Source organism: Petromyzon marinus, unplaced genomic scaffold (assembly GCF_048934315.1).
Source record: "Petromyzon marinus isolate PM22_M1 ecotype Great Lakes invasive population unplaced genomic scaffold, UKy_Petmar_22M1.pri1.0 PM_G_Scaffold_81, whole genome shotgun sequence".
NCBI lineage: Eukaryota > Metazoa > Chordata > Hyperoartia > Petromyzontiformes > Petromyzontidae > Petromyzon > Petromyzon marinus.
Window position 1 is genome coordinate 72,579 of NW_027423037.1, and position 20,619 is coordinate 93,197.

Genomic DNA, 20,619 nt, shown 5'->3' on the forward strand with positions numbered 1-20,619 from the left:
ATTTATTTTGAAAACGGCATATTTATTTATATATATAAAAATAACGTTTGCGTCACGCGCAACTATGGCAGTTTGCCAGGACTAGTCCATCTATTTTTTGAAAAGAGGAGGGGGGAGACGAAATTTGTTTTTATGTATGCTGTCTGAAAGGCACTGTAAGCGTGAACAATCAATCAAGAACTGAAATGATTTATCAAATCTTTCCAATGATTGCTAAGATAGAATCCATCTTCTCGGTTGAAATTGTCTCTGTGTTTGTATATGTGGATAGCCTCATGAACGAATCTCTCATGGAAGCCAGATGGCTTACAAAGAACCTCCGTCTTGGAAAAGTCAATGGCATGTGAGCCTACTGTATTAGAACAATGATTTGCTACGGCCGAGGTGTTGGTCCTACCGTGTTTAAGGTCTGCTTTATGTTCACGAATGCGGTCCGAGATATGGCGTTTGGTTTCTCCAATGTAACTACTACCACAGAGGCAACTTAGTTTGTAGACACCAGGGTATTGTATGTCCGGAATCACATCTTTTACAGACGGAACCAGATCACGGATTTTATGTAATGTGTTGAAACGGACCTGGATCTTGTGTTTATTCAAGATTTTGGAGATCTTTTGGAAGTCGAAATAGATGGCAAGATACCTTTTTTGGATGTCCTAATTAAAAAGAGACCTGATGGTTCAATGAGCCACTCTGTCTACAGGAAAGCTACCCATACGGATGCTTATCTGAAACCGGATTCCCACCACCATCCATCACAGAAGAATTCTCTCATCAAGACTCTGTATCATAGAGCCCAATGCATATCCGACCAGGAACACATAAGCAGTGAACTCAAGCACGTACACCAAGCTCTTAGGGCTAATGGTTACTCCGACTATACAATCCGCAAAGCTATCACTCAAACCATGAAGAAGAACCCTCTTGAGGAGCCTTTCAAAACCATCACTTTACCCTACATTGCTGGGATCACAAAAAAGATCTCCAAAATCTTGAATAAACACAAGATCCAGGTCCGTTTCAACACATTACATAAAATCCGTGATCTGGTTCCGTCTGTAAAAGATGTGATTCCGGACATACAATACCCTGGTGTCTACAAACTAAGTTGCCTCTGTGGTAGTAGTTACATTGGAGAAACCAAACGCCATATCTCGGACCGCATTCGTGAACATAAAGCAGACCTTAAACACGGTAGGACCAACACCTCGGCCGTAGCAGATCATTGTTCTAATTCAGTAGGCTCACATGCCATTGACTTTTCCAAGACGGAGGTTCTTTGTAAGCCATCTGGCTTCCATGAGAGATTCGTTCATGAGGCTATCCACATATACAAACACAGAGACAATTTCAACCGAGAAGATGGATTCTATCTTAGCAATCATTGGAAAGATTTGATAAATCATTTCAGTTCTTGATTGATTGTTCACGCTTACAGTGCCTTTCAGACAGCATACATAAAAACAAATTTCGTCTCCCCCCTCCTCTTTTCAAAAAATAGATGGACTAGTCCTGGCAAACTGCCATAGTTGCGCGTGACGCAAACGTTATTTTTATATATATAAATAAATATGCCGTTTTCAAAATAAATTTATGCAAACCGACACACCTGATGATGACCGTTTGAGTTATGGTCGAAACGTCGTGAGAATTTTTTATTGTTTTATATATATTTTGTTATTTTGTTGTTTCTCTTCAACGTGACTTTACCGAAAAAACTAAGAATATGAATTACTGCAGTCACGAAAGCTTTAAATCAAAATTTATGTCAGTGTCGTTAAATATGTCAGTGTCGTTAAATATATCATTGTTGTTAAATATGTCATTGTCGTTAAATATGTCATTGTTGTTAAATATGTCATTGTTGTTAAATATGTCATTGTCGTTAAATATGTCAGTGTTGTTAAATATGTCAGTGTCGTTAAATATGTCATTGTCGTTAAATATGTCAGTGTTGTTAAATATGTCAGTGTCGTTAAATATGTCATTGTTGTTAAATATGTCAGTGTCGTTAAATATGTCAGTGTTGTTAAATATGTCATTGTCATTAAATATATCAGTGTTGTTAAATATGTCATTGTCGTTAAATATGTCATTGTTGTTAAATATGTCAGTGTCGTTAAATATGTCATTGTTGTTAAATATGTCATTGTTAAATATGTCAGTGTCGTTAAATATGTCAGTGTCGTTAAATATGTCAGTGTCGTTAAATATGTCAGTGTTGTTAAATATGTCATTGTTGTTAAATATGTCATTGTTGTTAAATATGTCAGTGTCGTTAAATATGTCAGTGTTGTTAAATATGTCATTGTCGTTAAATATATCAGTGTTGTTAAATATGTCATTGTCGTTAAATATGTCATTGTTGTTAAATATGTCATTGTTAAATATGTCAGTGTCGTTAAATATGTCAGTGTCGTTAAATATGTCAGTGTTGTTAAATATGTCATTGTTGTTAAATATGTCATTGTTGTTAAATATGTCATTGTCGTTAAATATGTCATTGTTGTTAAATATATCAGTGTTGTTAAATATGTCATTGTTGTTAAATATGTCATTGTTGTTAAATATATCAGTGTCGTTAAATATGTCATTGTCGTTAAATATATCATTGTTGTTAAATATGTCAGTGTTGTTAAATATGTCATTGTTGTTAAATATGTCAGTGTCGTTAAATATGTCAGTGTTGTTAAATATTTCATTGTCGTTAAATATGTCATTGTTGTTAAATATATCAGTGTCGTTAAATATGTCATTGTTGTTAAATATGGCAGTGTCGTTAAATATGTCATTGTCGTTAAATATATCATTGTTGTTAAATATGTCATTGTTTTGATTTAAAGCTTTCGTGACTGCAGTAATTCATATTCTTAGTTTTTTCGGTAAAGTCACGTTGATGATGACCGTTTGAGTTATGGTCGAAACGTCGTGAGAATTTTTTATTGTTTTATATATATTTTGTTATTCTGTTGTTTCTCTTCAACGTGACTTTACCGAAAAAACTAAGAATATGTCATTGTTGTTAAACATGTCAGTGTTGTTAAATATGTCAGTGTCGTTAAATATGTCAGTGTCGTTAAATATGTCATTGTCGTTAAATATGTCATTGTCGTTAAATATGTCAGTGTTGTTAAATATGTCAGTGTCGTTAAATATGTCATTGTTGTTAAATATATCATTGTTGTTAAATATGTCATTGTCGTTAAATATGTCATTGTCGTTAAATATGTCAGTGTTGTTAAATATGTCAGTGTCGTTAAATATGTCAGTGTTGTTAAATATGTCAGTGTCGTTAAATATGTCATTGTTGTTAAATATGTCATTGTTGTTAAATATGTCATTGTCGTTAAATATGTCATTGTCGTTAAATATGTCAGTGTTGTTAAATATGTCAGTGTCGTTAAATATGTCAGTGTCGTTAAATATATCATTGTTGTTAAATATGTCATTGTCGTTAAATATGTCATTGTTGTTAAATATGTCAGTGTTGTTAAATATGTCATTGTCGTTAAATATGTCATTGTTGTTAAATATGTCATTGTTGTTAAATATGTCAGTGTCGTTAAATATGTCAGTGTCGTTAAATATATCAGTGTCGTTAAATATGTCATTGTCGTTAAATATATCATTGTTGTTAAATATGTCATTGTTGTTAAATATATCATTGTTGTTAAATATGTCAGTGTCGTTAAATATGTCATTGTTGTTAAATATGTCATTGTTGTTAAATATGTCAGTGTCGTTAAATATGTCAGTGTCGTTAAATATGTCATTGTTGTTAAATATGTCAGTGTTGTTAAATATGTCATTGTTGTTAAATATGTCATTGTTGTTAAATATGTCAGTGTCGTTAAATATGTCATTGTTGTTAAATATGTCAGTGTCGTTAAATATATCAGTGTCGTTAAATATGTCATTGTCGTTAAATATATCATTGTTGTTAAATATATCATTGTTGTTAAATATATCATTGTTGTTAAATATGTCATTGTCGTTAAATATGTCATTGTTGTTAAATATGTCATTGTTGTTAAATATGTCATTGTTGTTAAATATATCATTGTTGTTAAATATGTCATTGTCGTTAAATATGTCATTGTTGTTAAATATATCAGTGTTGTTAAATATGTCAGTGTTGTTAAATATGTCATTGTCGTTAAATATGTCATTGTCGTTAAATATGTCATTGTTGTTAAATATATCAGTGTTGTTAAATATGTCAGTGTTGTTAAATATGTCATTGTTGTTAAATATGTCAGTGTTGTTAAATATGTCATTGTTGTTAAATATGTCAGTGTCGTTAAATATGTCAGTGTTGTTAAATATGTCAGTGTCGTTAAATATGTCATTGTTGTTAAATAAGTCAGTGTCGTTAAATATGTCAGTGTTGTTAAATATGTCATTGTTATTAAATATGTCAGTGTCGTTAAATATGTCAGTGTTGTTAAATATGTCAGTGTCGTTAAATATGTCAGTGTCGTTAAATATATCATTGTTGTTAAATATGTCATTGTCGTTAAATATGTCATTGTTGTTAAATATGTCATTGTTGTTAAATATGTCATTGTCGTTAAATATGTCAGTGTTGTTAAATATGTCAGTGTCGTTAAATATGTCATTGTCGTTAAATATGTCAGTGTTGTTAAATATGTCAGTGTCGTTAAATATGTCATTGTTGTTAAATATGTCAGTGTCGTTAAATATGTCAGTGTTGTTAAATATGTCATTGTCGTTAAATATATCAGTGTTGTTAAATATGTCATTGTCGTTAAATATGTCATTGTTGTTAAATATGTCAGTGTCGTTAAATATGTCATTGTTGTTAAATATGTCATTGTTAAATATGTCAGTGTCGTTAAATATGTCAGTGTCGTTAAATATGTCAGTGTCGTTAAATATGTCAGTGTTGTTAAATATGTCATTGTTGTTAAATATGTCATTGTTGTTAAATATGTCAGTGTCGTTAAATATGTCAGTGTTGTTAAATATGTCATTGTCGTTAAATATATCAGTGTTGTTAAATATGTCATTGTCGTTAAATATGTCATTGTTGTTAAATATGTCATTGTTAAATATGTCAGTGTCGTTAAATATGTCAGTGTCGTTAAATATGTCAGTGTTGTTAAATATGTCATTGTTGTTAAATATGTCATTGTTGTTAAATATGTCATTGTCGTTAAATATGTCATTGTTGTTAAATATATCAGTGTTGTTAAATATGTCATTGTTGTTAAATATGTCATTGTTGTTAAATATATCAGTGTCGTTAAATATGTCATTGTCGTTAAATATATCATTGTTGTTAAATATGTCAGTGTTGTTAAATATGTCATTGTTGTTAAATATGTCAGTGTCGTTAAATATGTCAGTGTCGTTAAATATGTCATTGTTGTTAAATATGTCATTGTTGTTAAATATGTCAGTGTTGTTAAATATGTCATTGTTGTTAAATATGTCAGTGTCGTTAAATATGTCAGTGTTGTTAAATATGTCAGTGTCGTTAAATATGTCATTGTTGTTAAATATGTCAGTGTTGTTAAATATGTCAGTGTCGTTAAATATGTCATTGTTGTTAAATATGTCAGTGTCGTTAAATATGTCATTGTTGTTAAATATGTCAGTGTTGTTAAATATGTCATTGTTGTTAAATATGTCAGTGTCGTTAAATATGTCAGTGTTGTTAAATATGTCAGTGTTGTTAAATCTGTCAGTGTCGTTAAATATGTCAGTGTTGTTAAATATGTCATTGTTGTTAAATATATCAGTGTTGTTAAATATGTCATTGTTGTTAAATATGTCATTGTTGTTAAATAAGTCAGTGTCGTTAAATATGTCAGTGTTGTTAAATATGTCATTGTTGTTAAATATGTCATTGTCGTTAAATATGTCATTGTTGTTAAATATGTCATTGTCGTTAAATATGTCATTGTTGTTAAATATGTCATTGTTATTAAATATGTCATTGTTGTTAAATATGTCATTGTTGTTAAATATGTCAGTGTTGTTAAATATGTCAGTGTCGTTAAATATGTCAGTGTTGTTAAATATGTCAGTGTCGTTAAATATGTCATTGTTGTTAAATATGTCAGTGTCGTTGAATATATCAGTGTCGTTAAATATATCATTGTTGTTAAATATGTCATTGTCGTTAAATATGTCATTGTTGTTAAATATGTCATTGTTGTTAAATATGTCATTGTCGTTAAATATGTCAGTGTTGTTAAATATGTCAGTGTCGTTAAACATGTCATTGTCGTTAAATATGTCAGTGTTGTTAAATATGTCATTGTTGTTAAATATGTCAGTGTCGTTAAATATGTCATTGTTGTTAAATATGTCATTGTTGTTAAATATGTCATTGTTGTTAAATATGTCATTGTTGTTAAATATGTCAGTGTCGTTAAATATGTCAGTGTTGTTAAATATGTCATTGTCGTTAAATATATCAGTGTTGTTAAATATGTCATTGTCGTTAAATATGTCATTGTTGTTAAATATGTCATTGTTAAATATGTCAGTGTCGTTAAATATGTCAGTGTCGTTAAATATGTCAGTGTTGTTAAATATGTCATTGTTGTTAAATATGTCATTGTTGTTAAATATGTCAGTGTCGTTAAATATGTCAGTGTTGTTAAATATGTCATTGTCGTTAAATATATCAGTGTTGTTAAATATGTCATTGTCGTTAAATATGTCATTGTTGTTAAATATGTCATTGTTAAATATGTCAGTGTCGTTAAATATGTCAGTGTCGTTAAATATGTCATTGTCGTTAAATATGTCAGTGTCGTTAAATATGTCAGTGTCGTTAAATATGTCATTGTTGTTAAATATGTCATTGTTGTTAAATATGTCATTGTCGTTAAATATATCAGTGTCGTTAAATATGTCAGTGTCGTTAAATATGTCATTGTTGTTAAATATGTCAGTGTTGTTAAATATGTCAGTGTCGTTAAATATGTCATTGTTGTTAAATATGTCAGTGTCGTTAAATATGTCATTGTTGTTAAATATGTCAGTGTCGTTAAATATGTCATTGTTGTTAAATATGTCAGTGTTGTTAAATATGTCATTGTTGTTAAATATATCATTGTTGTTAAATATGTCATTGTTGTTAAATATATCATTGTTGTTAAATATGTCATTGTTGTTAAATATATAATTGTTGTTAAATATGTCATTGTTGTTAAATATATCAGTGTTGTTAAATATGTCATTGTTGTTAAATATGTCAGTGTTGTTAAATATGTCATTGTTGTTAAATATATCATTGTTGTTAAATATGTCATTGTTGTTAAATATGTCAGTGTTGTTAAATATGTCAGTGTTGTTAAATATGTCAGTGTCGTTAAATATGTCATTGTTGTTAAATATGTCAGTGTCGTTAAATATGTCAGTGTCGTTAAATATGTCATTGTTGTTAAATATGTCAGTGTCGTTAAATATGTCAGTGTCGTTAAATATGTCATTGTTGTTAAATATGTCATTGTCGTTAAATATGTCAGTGTCGTTAAATATGTCATTGTTGTTAAATATGTCAGTGTCGTTAAATATGTCATTGTTGTTAAATATGTCAGTGTCGTTAAATATGTCATTGTTGTTAAATATGTCAGTGTTGTTAAATATGTCATTGTTGTTAAATATGTCAGTGTCGTTAAATATGTCATTGTTGTTAAATATGTCAGTGTTGTTAAATATGTCATTGTTGTTAAATATGTCAGTGTCGTTAAATATGTCATTGTTGTTAAATATGTCAGTGTCGTTAAATATGTCTGTCGTTAAATATGTCATTGTTGTTAAATATGTCAGTGTTGTTAAATATGTCATTGTTGTTAAATATGTCAGTGTCGTTAAATATATCATTGTTGTTAAATATGTCAGTGTTGTTAAATATGTCATTGTCGTTAAATATATCAGTGTTGTTAAATATGTCATTGTCGTTAAATATGTCATTGTTGTTAAATATGTCATTGTTAAATATGTCAGTGTCGTTAAATATATCAGTGTCGTTAAATATGTCAGTGTTGTTAAATATGTCATTGTTGTTAAATATGTCATTGTTGTTAAATATGTCAGTGTCGTTAAATATGTCAGTGTTGTTAAATATGTCATTGTCGTTAAATATGTCAGTGTCGTTAAATATGTCATTGTCGTTAAATATGTCATTGTTGTTAAATATATCAGTGTCGTTAAATATGTCAGTGTTGTTAAATATGTCATTGTTGTTAAATATGTCAGTGTTGTTAAATATGTCAGTGTCGTTAAATATGTCATTGTTGTTAAATATGTCAGTGTTGTTAAATATGTCATTGTTGTTAAATATGTCAGTGTTGTTAAATATGTCATTCTCGTTAAATATGTCTTTGTTGTTAAATATGTCAGTGTCGTTAAATATATCATTGTTGTTAAATATGTCATTGTCGTTAAATATGTCTTTGTTGTTAAATATGTCATTGTTGTTAAATATGTCATTGTCGTTAAATATGTCAGTGTTGTTAAATATGTCAGTGTCGTTAAATATGTCATTGTCGTTAAATATGTCAGTGTTGTTAAATATGTCATTGTTGTTAAATATGTCAGTGTCGTTAAATATGTCATTGTTGTTAAATATGTCATTGTTGTTAAATATGTCATTGTCGTTAAATATGTCAGTGTCGTTAAATATGTTATTGTTGTTAAATATGTCATTGTTGTTAAATATGTCAGTGTCGTTAAATATGTCATTGTTGTTAAATATGTCATTGTCGTTAAATATGTCAGTGTCGTTAAATATGTCATTGTCGTTAAATATGTCAGTGTTGTTAAATATGTCATTGTCGTTAAATATGTCATTGTTGTTAAATATGTCATTGTTGTTAAATATGTCAGTGTCGTTAAATATGTCAGTGTCGTTAAATATGTCATTGTTGTTAAATATGTCAGTGTTGTTAAATATGTCATTGTTGTTAAATATGTCAGTGTCGTTAAATATATCATTGTTGTTAAATATGTCAGTGTTGTTAAATATGTCATTGTCGTTAAATATATCAGTGTTGTTAAATATGTCATTGTCGTTAAATATGTCATTGTTGTTAAATATGTCATTGTTGTTAAATATGTCATTGTCGTTAAATATGTCAGTGTTGTTAAATATGTCATTGTCGTTAAATATGTCATTGTCGTTAAATATGTCATTGTTGTTAAATATGTCATTGTCGTTAAATATGTCAGTGTTGTTAAATATGTCAGTGTCGTTAAATATGTCATTGTCGTTAAATATGTCAGTGTCGTTAAATATGTCAGTGTCGTTAAATATGTCATTGTTGTTAAATATGTCATTGTTAAATATGTCATTGTCGTTAAATATGTCATTGTTGTTAAATATGTCATTGTCGTTAAATATGTCATTGTTGTTAAATATGTCAGTGTTGTTAAATATGTCATTGTCGTTAAATATGTCATTGTCGTTAAATATATAATTGTTGTTAAATATGTCATTGTCGTTAAATATGTCATTGTTGTTAAATATGTCATTGTCGTTAAATATGTCAGTGTCGTTAAATATGTCATTGTTGTTAAATATGTCATTGTTGTTAAATATGTCAGTGTCGTTAAATATGTCAGTGTCGTTAAATATGTCATTGTTGTTAAATATGTCAGTGTTGTTAAATATGTCATTGTTGTTAAATATGTCAGTGTCGTTAAATATATCATTGTTGTTAAATATGTCAGTGTTGTTAAATATGTCATTGTCGTTAAATATATCAGTGTTGTTAAATATGTCATTGTCGTTAAATATGTCATTGTTGTTAAATATGTCATTGTTGTTAAATATGTCATTGTCGTTAAATATGTCAGTGTTGTTAAATATGTCATTGTCGTTAAATATGTCATTGTCGTTAAATATGTCATTGTTGTTAAATATGTCATTGTCGTTAAATATGTCAGTGTTGTTAAATATGTCAGTGTCGTTAAATATGTCATTGTCGTTAAATATGTCAGTGTCGTTAAATATGTCAGTGTCGTTAAATATGTCATTGTTGTTAAATATGTCATTGTTAAATATGTCATTGTCGTTAAATATGTCATTGTTGTTAAATATGTCATTGTCGTTAAATATGTCATTGTTGTTAAATATGTCAGTGTTGTTAAATATGTCATTGTCGTTAAATATGTCATTGTCGTTAAATATGTTAGTGTTGTTAAATATGTCAGTGTTGTTAAATATGTCAGTGTCGTTAAATATGTCATTGTCGTTAAATATGTCAGTGTCGTTAAATATGTCATTGTCGTTAAATATGTCATTGTTGTTAAATATATCAGTGTCGTTAAATATGTCAGTGTTGTTAAATATGTCATTGTTGTTAAATATGTCAGTGTTGTTAAATATGTCAGTGTCGTTAAATATGTCATTGTTGTTAAATATGTCAGTGTTGTTAAATATGTCATTGTTGTTAAATATGTCAGTGTTGTTAAATATGTCATTGTCGTTAAATATGTCTTTGTTGTTAAATATGTCAGTGTCGTTAAATATATCATTGTTGTTAAATATGTCATTGTCGTTAAATATGTCTTTGTTGTTAAATATGTCATTGTTGTTAAATATGTCATTGTCGTTAAATATGTCAGTGTTGTTAAATATGTCAGTGTCGTTAAATATGTCATTGTCGTTAAATATGTCAGTGTTGTTAAATATGTCATTGTTGTTAAATATGTCAGTGTCGTTAAATATGTCATTGTTGTTAAATATGTCATTGTTGTTAAATATGTCATTGTCGTTAAATATGTCAGTGTCGTTAAATATGTCATTGTTGTTAAATATGTCATTGTTGTTAAATATGTCAGTGTCGTTAAATATGTCATTGTTGTTAAATATGTCATTGTCGTTAAATATGTCAGTGTCGTTAAATATGTCATTGTCGTTAAATATGTCAGTGTTGTTAAATATGTCATTGTCGTTAAATATGTCATTGTTGTTAAATATGTCATTGTTGTTAAATATGTCAGTGTCGTTAAATATGTCAGTGTCGTTAAATATGTCATTGTTGTTAAATATGTCAGTGTTGTTAAATATGTCATTGTTATTCTTAGTTTTTTCGGTAAAGTCACGTTGAAGAGAAACAACAAAATAACAAAATATATATAAAACAATAAAAAATTCTCACGACGTTTCGACCATAACTCAAACGGTCATCATCAGGTGTGTCGGTTTGCATAAATTTATTTTGAAAACGGCATATTTATTTATATATATAAAAATAACGTTTGCGTCACGCGCAACGATGGCAGTTTGCCAGGACTAGTCCATCTATTTTTTGAAAAGAGGAGGGGGGAGACGAAATTTGTTTTTATGTATGCTGTCTGAAAGGCACTGTAAGCGTGAACAATCAATCAAGAACTGAAATGATTTATCAAATCTTTCCAATGATTGCTAAGATAGAATCCATCTTCTCGGTTGAAATTGTCTCTGTGTTTGTATATGTGGATAGCCTCATGAACGAATCTCTCATGGAAGCCAGATGGCTTACAAAGAACCTCCGTCTTGGAAAAGTCAATGGCATGTGAGCCTACTGAATTAGAACAATGATCTGCTACGGCCGAGGTGTTGGTCCTACCGTGTTTAAGGTCTGCTTTATGTTCACGAATGCGGTCCGAGATATGGCGTTTGGTTTCTCCAATGTAACTACTACCACAGAGGCAACTTAGTTTGTAGACACCAGGGTATTGTATGTCCGGAATCACATCTTTTACAGACGGAACCAGATCACGGATTTTATGTAATGTGTTGAAACGGACCTGGATCTTGTGTTTATTCAAGATTTTGGAGATCTTTTTTGTGATCCCAGCAATGTAGGGTAAAGTGATGGTTTTGAAAGGCTCCTCAAGAGGGTTCTTCTTCATGGTTTGAGTGATAGCTTTGCGGATTGTATAGTCGGAGTAACCATTAGCCCTAAGAGCTTGGTGTACGTGCTTGAGTTCACTGCTTATGTGTTCCTGGTCGGATATGCATTGGGCTCTATGATACAGAGTCTTGATGAGAGAATTCTTCTGTGATGGATGGTGGTGGGAATCCGGTTTCAGATAAGCATCCGTATGGGTAGCTTTCCTGTAGACAGAGTGGCTCATTGAACCATCAGGTCTCTTTTTAATTAGGACATCCAAAAAAGGTATCATGCCATCTATTTCGACTTCCATGGTAAATCTGATGGCTGGGTGTATGGAATTGATGTGGTCGAAGAATTTGTCTAGAGCAGGCCGGCCATGTGGCCAGATGACAAAAGTGTCATCCACGTACCTCTTCCATAAGGTTGGGCGCAGAGTGGCAGTCTGGATGGCGTCAGTCTCAAATTTCTCCATGAAAATGTTAGCTATAACTGGAGAAAGGGGGGAGCCCATTGGGGTGCCCTCAGTTTGTTTGTAGAAAGTTCCATTCCAAGTGAAGTATGTATTGGTTAAACAGTGTCTCACCAGGGGGGGTACCTCAGTGTTTAGTCCTTGATGAACCAAGTCTTCAATGATTGCAATGGTGTCAGGTACAGGAACCTTGGTGAATAAGGAAACTACATCAAAACTGACAAGCAGGTCGTCTGGGGACAGGGAAATACCCTTGATTGTTGATACCAGGTGAGTAGAATTTTGTACCGCAGAGGTGGTCTTTCCAGTGAAAGGACGCAGGATTTCAGACAAAAAACGAGCTAGTTTGTAGGTGGGGGAGCTGATAGTAGAGACTATGGGACGAAGAGGTGTATCAACTTTATGTATTTTTGGTAAGCCGTATAATCTTGGTGGCCTGGCAGCAGAAGGTTTCAACGAAAACTGTTTAGATTGATCAATTAATGCGGTTGAATCAGAAATTATTTTGTTGGTTTGTGTGACGAGGCTGTTGGTGGGATCTCTTTTTATTTTTGTATAACTACCATCGTCGAGTAATTCTTTAATTTTGTTGTTGTATTCTATTTTATCCATGATAACAGTAGCATTGCCTTTGTCAGCTGAGAGAACTACAATATCATTCCTCTTTTTTAATTTATATAATTCAAAACGCTCATCTTTGCTGAGGTTGCTAGCTGGCATCTTAGCGTTTTTGAGGGTTGCAGCGATTTCAGATCTTGCTACGTCTGCAGCGATGTGACCCAGGCCCCTGAGAGCAACGTCTACTTGGGCAATTATATCATTAACTGGTATGTGTTTAGGTGTGACTGCAAAGTTTAGACCTTTAGCTAAAACGGATTTCAGACCATCGGAAATAGAACTGTTACTGCGATTAATTACGACTTTATTAACGTCTAACTTTTTGGTGTGTGGGTCCGGTCTTTTGTTTAAGAGGAGGTTAAATTTGGAAATCAGGTTTTCCTTACATTTGGTCGACATAGTAGCAGCTGAAGAGGCAGTCATATTGTCTACATGTTCCCAATCCGATGTGGACATTATTGCCGTCAATGATAAGTGTGATTTGTAGAGTGTCTTGTCTAACTGATCTAGTTCTGTGCGTATAAGTCTGATTTTTTCTGAGATAAGAGCTAAGCTAGTTTTGAAAAGAATTCGTTTCGCATTAGAAGAAGTTACAGTAGCAGAGGTGAGTGTAAATGCGATTGGTATTACCCCAGAGTCGCGGCATCTCTTCAGGAAGGTGAGAGACTCGATCAGCTGAGCTTTCTTATCCCGGAGTTTGTTGAAAGATCTTAAAGTTATGTGAAAACCCTCCCCGTAGAGGCGATTAAATTTTGATTTAAAGCTTTCGTGACTGCAGTAATTCATATTCTTAGTTTTTTCGGTAAAGTCACGTTGAAGAGAAACAACAAAATAACAAAATATATATAAAACAATAAAAAATTCTCACGACGTTTCGACCATAACTCAAACGGTCATCATCAGGTGTGTCGGTTTGCATAAATTTATTTTGAAAACGGCATATTTATTTATATATATAAAAATAACGTTTGCGTCACGCGCAACGATGGCAGTTTGCCAGGACTAGTCCATCTATTTTTTGAAAAGAGGAGGGGGGAGACGAAATTTGTTTTTATGTATGCTGTCTGAAAGGCACTGTAAGCGTGAACAATCAATCAAGAACTGAAATGATTTATCAAATCTTTCCAATGATTGCTAAGATAGAATCCATCTTCTCGGTTGAAATTGTCTCTGTGTTTGTATATGTGGATAGCCTCATGAACGAATCTCTCATGGAAGCCAGATGGCTTACAAAGAACCTCCGTCTTGGAAAAGTCAATGGCATGTGAGCCTACTGAATTAGAACAATGATCTGCTACGGCCGAGGTGTTGGTCCTACCGTGTTTAAGGTCTGCTTTATGTTCACGAATGCGGTCCGAGATATGGCGTTTGGTTTCTCCAATGTAACTACTACCACAGAGGCAACTTAGTTTGTAGACACCAGGGTATTGTATGTCCGGAATCACATCTTTTACAGACGGAACCAGATCACGGATTTTATGTAATGTGTTGAAACGGACCTGGATCTTGTGTTTATTCAAGATTTTGGAGATCTTTTTTGTGATCCCAGCAATGTAGGGTAAAGTGATGGTTTTGAAAGGCTCCTCAAGAGGGTTCTTCTTCAAAATCTTGAATAAACACAAGATCCAGGTCCGTTTCAACACATTACATAAAATCCGTGATCTGGTTCCGTCTGTAAAAGATGTGATTCCGGACATACAATACCCTGGTGTCTACAAACTAAGTTGCCTCTGTGGTAGTAGTTACATTGGAGAAACCAAACGCCATATCTCGGACCGCATTCGTGAACATAAAGCAGACCTTAAACACGGTAGGACCAACACCTCGGCCGTAGCAGATCATTGTTCTAATTCAGTAGGCTCACATGCCATTGACTTTTCCAAGACGGAGGTTCTTTGTAAGCCATCTGGCTTCCATGAGAGATTCGTTCATGAGGCTATCCACATATACAAACACAGAGACAATTTCAACCGAGAAGATGGATTCTATCTTAGCAATCATTGGAAAGATTTGATAAATCATTTCAGTTCTTGATTGATTGTTCACGCTTACAGTGCCTTTCAGACAGCATACATAAAAACAAATTTCGTCTCCCCCCTCCTCTTTTCAAAAAATAGATGGACTAGTCCTGGCAAACTGCCATCGTTGCGCGTGACGCAAACGTTATTTTTATATATATAAATAAATATGCCGTTTTCAAAATAAATTTATGCAAACCGACACACCTGATGATGACCGTTTGAGTTATGGTCGAAACGTCGTGAGAATTTTTTATTGTTTTATATATATTTTGTTATTTTGTTGTTTCTCTTCAACGTGACTTTACCGAAAAAACTAAGAATATGAATTACTGCAGTCACGAAAGCTTTAAATCAAAATTTAATCGCCTCTACGGGGAGGGTTTTCACATAACTTTAAGATCTTTCAACAAACTCCGGGATAAGAAAGCTCAGCTGATCGAGTCTCTCACCTTCCTGAAGAGATGCCGCGACTCTGGGGTAATACCAATCGCATTTACACTCACCTCTGCTACTGTAACTTCTTCTAATGCGAAACGAATTCTTTTCAAAACTAGCTTAGCTCTTATCTCAGAAAAAATCAGACTTATACGCACAGAACTAGATCAGTTAGACAAGACACTCTACAAATCACACTTATCATTGACGGCAATAATGTCCACATCGGATTGGGAACATGTAGACAATATGACTGCCTCTTCAGCTGCTACTATGTCGACCAAATGTAAGGAAAACCTGATTTCCAAATTTAACCTCCTCTTAAACAAAAGACCGGACCCACACACCAAAAAGTTAGACGTTAATAAAGTCGTAATTAATCGCAGTAACAGTTCTATTTCCGATGGTCTGAAATCCGTTTTAGCTAAAGGTCTAAACTTTGCAGTCACACCTAAACACATACCAGTTAATGATATAATTGCCCAAGTAGACGTTGCTCTCAGGGGCCTGGGTCACATCGCTGCAGACGTAGCAAGATCTGAAATCGCTGCAACCCTCAAAAACGCTAAGATGCCAGCTAGCAACCTCAGCAAAGATGAGCGTTTTGAATTATATAAATTAAAAAAGAGGAATGATATTGTAGTTCTCTCAGCTGACAAAGGCAATGCTACTGTTATCATGGATAAAATAGAATACAACAACAAAATTAAAGAATTACTCGACGATGGTAGTTATACAAAAATAAAAAGAGATCCCACCAACAGCCTCGTCACACAAACCAACAAAATAATTTCTGATTCAACCGCATTAATTGATCAATCTAAACAGTTTTCGTTGAAACCTTCTGCTGCCAGGCCACCAAGATTATACGGCTTACCAAAAATACATAAAGTTGATACACCTCTTCGTCCCATAGTCTCTACTATCAGCTCCCCCACCTACAAACTAGCTCGTTTTTTGTCTGAAATCCTGCGTCCTTTCACTGGAAAGACCACCTCTGCGGTACAAAATTCTACTCACCTGGTATCAACAATCAAGGGTATTTCCCTGTCCCCAGACGACCTGCTTGTCAGTTTTGATGTAGTTTCCTTATTCACCAAGGTTCCTGTACCTGACACCATTGCAATCATTGAAGACTTGGTTCATCAAGGACTAAACACTGAGGTACCCCCCCTGGTGAGACACTGTTTAACCAATACATACTTCACTTGGAATGGAACTTTCTACAAACAAACTGAGGGCACCCCAATGGGCTCCCCCCTTTCTCCAGTTATAGCTAACATTTTCATGGAGAAATTTGAGACTGACGCCATCCAGACTGCCACTCTGCGCCCAACCTTATGGAAGAGGTACGTGGATGACACTTTTGTCATCTGGCCACATGGCCGGCCTGCTCTAGACAAATTCTTCGACCACATCAATTCCATACACCCAGCCATCAGATTTACCATGGAAGTCGAAATAGATGGCATGATACCTTTTTTGGATGTCCTAATTAAAAAGAGACCTGATGGTTCAATGAGCCACTCTGTCTACAGGAAAGCTACCCATACGGATGCTTATCTGAAACCGGATTCCCACCACCATCCATCACAGAAGAATTCTCTCATCAAGACTCTGTATCATAGAGCCCAATGCATATCCGACCAGGAACACATAAGCAGTGAACTCAAGCACGTACACCAAGCTCTTAGGGCTAATGGTTACTCCGACTATACAATCCGCAAAGCTATCACTCAAACCATGAAGAAGAACCCTCTTGAGGAGCCTTTCAAAACCATCACTTTACCCTACATTGCTGGGATCACAAAAAAGATCTCCAAAATCTTGAATAAACACAAGATCCAGGTCCGTTTCAACACATTACATAAAATCCGTGATCTGGTTCCGTCTGTAAAAGATGTGATTCCGGACATACAATACCCTGGTGTCTACAAACTAAGTTGCCTCTGTGGTAGTAGTTACATTGGAGAAACCAAACGCCATATCTCGGACCGCATTCGTGAACATAAAGCAGACCTTAAACACGGTAGGACCAACACCTCGGCCGTAGCAGATCATTGTTCTAATTCAGTAGGCTCACATGCCATTGACTTTTCCAAGACGGAGGTTCTTTGTAAGCCATCTGGCTTCCATGAGAGATTCGTTCATGAGGCTATCCACATATACAAACACAGAGACAATTTCAACCGAGAAGATGGATTCTATCTTAGCAATCATTGGAAAGATTTGATAAATCATTTCAGTTCTTGATTGATTGTTCACGCTTACAGTGCCTTTCAGACAGCATACATAAAAACAAATTTCGTCTCCCCCCTCCTCTTTTCAAAAAAATAGATGGACTAGTCCTGGCAAACTGCCATCGTTGCGCGTGACGCAAACGTTATTTTTATATATATAAATAAATATGCCGTTTTCAAAATAAATTTATGCAAACCGACACACCTGATGATGACCGTTTGAGTTATGGTCGAAACGTCGTGAGAATTTTTTTATTGTTTTATATATATTTTGTTATTTTGTTGTTTCTCTTCAACGTGACTTTACCGAAAAAACTAAGAATATGAATTACTGCAGTCACGAAAGCTTTAAATCAAAATTTATGTCATTGTTGTTAAATATGTCAGTGTCGTTAAATATATCATTGTTGTTAAATATGTCAGTGTTGTTAAATATGTCATTGTCGTTAAATATATCAGTGTTGTTAAATATGTCATTGTCGTTAAATATGTCATTGTTGTTAAATATGTCATTGTTGTTAAATATGTCATTGTCGTTAAATATGTCAGTGTTGTTAAATATGTCATTGTCGTTAAATATGTCATTGTCGTTAAATATGTCATTGTTGTTAAATATGTCATTGTCGTTAAATATGTCAGTGTTGTTAAATATGTCAGTGTCGTTAAATATGTCATTGTCGTTAAATATGTCAGTGTCGTTAAATATGTCATTGTCGTTAAATATGTCATTGTCGTTAAATATGTCATTGTTGTTAAATATGTCATTGTTAAATATGTCATTGTCGTTAAATATGTCATTGTTGTTAAATATGTCATTGTTAAATATGTCATTGTCGTTAAATATGTCATTGTTGTTAAATATGTCATTGTCGTTAAATATGTCATTGTTGTTAAATATGTCAGTGTTGTTAAATATGTCATTGTCGTTAAATATGTCATTGTCGTTAAATATGTTAGTGTTGTTAAATATGTCAGTGTTGTTAAATATGTCAGTGTCGTTAAATATGTCATTGTCGTTAAATATGTCAGTGTCGTTAAATATGTCATTGTCGTTAAATATGTCATTGTTGTTAAATATGTCAGTGTTGTTAAATATGTCATTGTTGTTAAATATGTCAGTGTCGTTAAATATGTCAGTGTCGTTAAATATATCATTGTTGTTAAATATGTCATTGTCGTTAAATATGTCATTGTTGTTAAATATGTCATTGTCGTTAAATATGTCAGTGTCGTTAAATATGTCAGTGTTGTTAAATATGTCATTGTTGTTAAATATGTCATTGTTGTTAAATATGTCATTGTCGTTAAATATATCATTGTTGTTAAATATGTCAGTGTTGTTAAATATGTCAGTGTCGTTAAATATGTCATTGTCGTTAAATATGTCAGTGTCGTTAAATATGTCAGTGTCGTTAAATATGTCATTGTTGTTAAATATGTCATTGTTGTTAAATATGTCATTGTTGTTAAATATATCAGTGTCGTTAAATATGTCAGTGTTGTTAAATATGTCATTGTCGTTAAATATGTCAGTGTTGTTAAATATGTCATTGTCGTTAAATATGTCATTGTCGTTAAATATGTCATTGTTGTTAAATATGTCATTGTCGTTAAATATGTCAGTGTTGTTAAATATGTCAGTGTCGTTAAATATGTCATTGTTGTTAAATATGTCATTGTTAAATATGCCTGTGATCCCCACTGTGCCAACTTGTGTGCTTTAGCCGCCCACTGCTCCACTCTCGAGCGTCGCTCCTCCACCCTACATTGATGCTTGCAGAGCGACTGCCTCCAACTGCCCAGTAGCATCCTTCATGAGCCTCCTCCACAGAGGCCGATTTTGACAACACTGGTACCAATCCTTGGCAAGTCCAATCAGCTTTATATTCTCCTGTACCACAGCAGCCCCTGTGTTCTGTAGCTTGTACCATGACCATTCAAGTCCCTTCTTTCTGGCTAGACAGAAACTGATTGGGCATGCGGTGGCTGGGCATGTGGGCTATGTGTCCCAGCTAACACACAGTCTAGCCTCATTGAGGAAGTCACTGGCGTGACTTTGTCCAGATCTTTCAAGAACATGTGAGTTCCTCACAACACAGCCTGGTTAAACGCAGGGTGGATTGGAGGAAGGCCAGCCTGAATGTTTCAAACCGATGCAAAATGTTCCTTTAAATGTGTTCAGTTCCACGAAAACAAAACACGATCATATGAGGAATTGAAAACATTTCCCTCCATTATTGCTTGTAAAATTGCCCTTTCGCCCCCCCCCCTCCCCCCACTGTAGGTGTCTCAGGTGTGCGATGCTATCCGCTCCTCCGTCATGTCACGTCACGAAGGCTACAATATCCGCTTGACCATGCAGTTTGGGGAAATGGCGACGGTGCTGCAACAAGCTCGACAACAAGAGGTAGCCCTCGCCACCTCGTGGCAAGCCCTGGACTCAATCATGCAGTTACAACAGAGGCCCTAGAGGGCGTCAGTAATGGTCGTGTCAGACATGAGCCCTGGGGTGTTTATTTACAGAGAGAAAAAGCAACGTAGGAAGTTCACAACGCCCATGGCGGATTAACAACGGATTTGTTGGTAAAGTCACGTAAAATAGAAATAATAATAATAAAAGGAAATGAATAAAAATAAAACCTACGACGTTTCAATCGCAGCGCAAGCAGCGGTCGTCATCAGGGTTCATATTGGCCATGCCATGTTCTGACTGAGTTCGTACCGGATTGAGGCTTCACTTGAGCCTAACGAGGTGCAGAGTAATGGGAGAAAACTGGCAGAGGAAAAAAAACCCTATAGAGGAATCGAGCCGGAGGACTCCACCATCTGTGGAGGTGCAGATGTGCGTGTTTGGCAGGGGGGATTACACGAGACCAGCACTTGAAACATTCATATGCCAGGTTCCAAAACTTAAATACAAATTGTTGGCTAATCCTTCAAGCACAACATCTAAACATGATCCTGGCCCACTC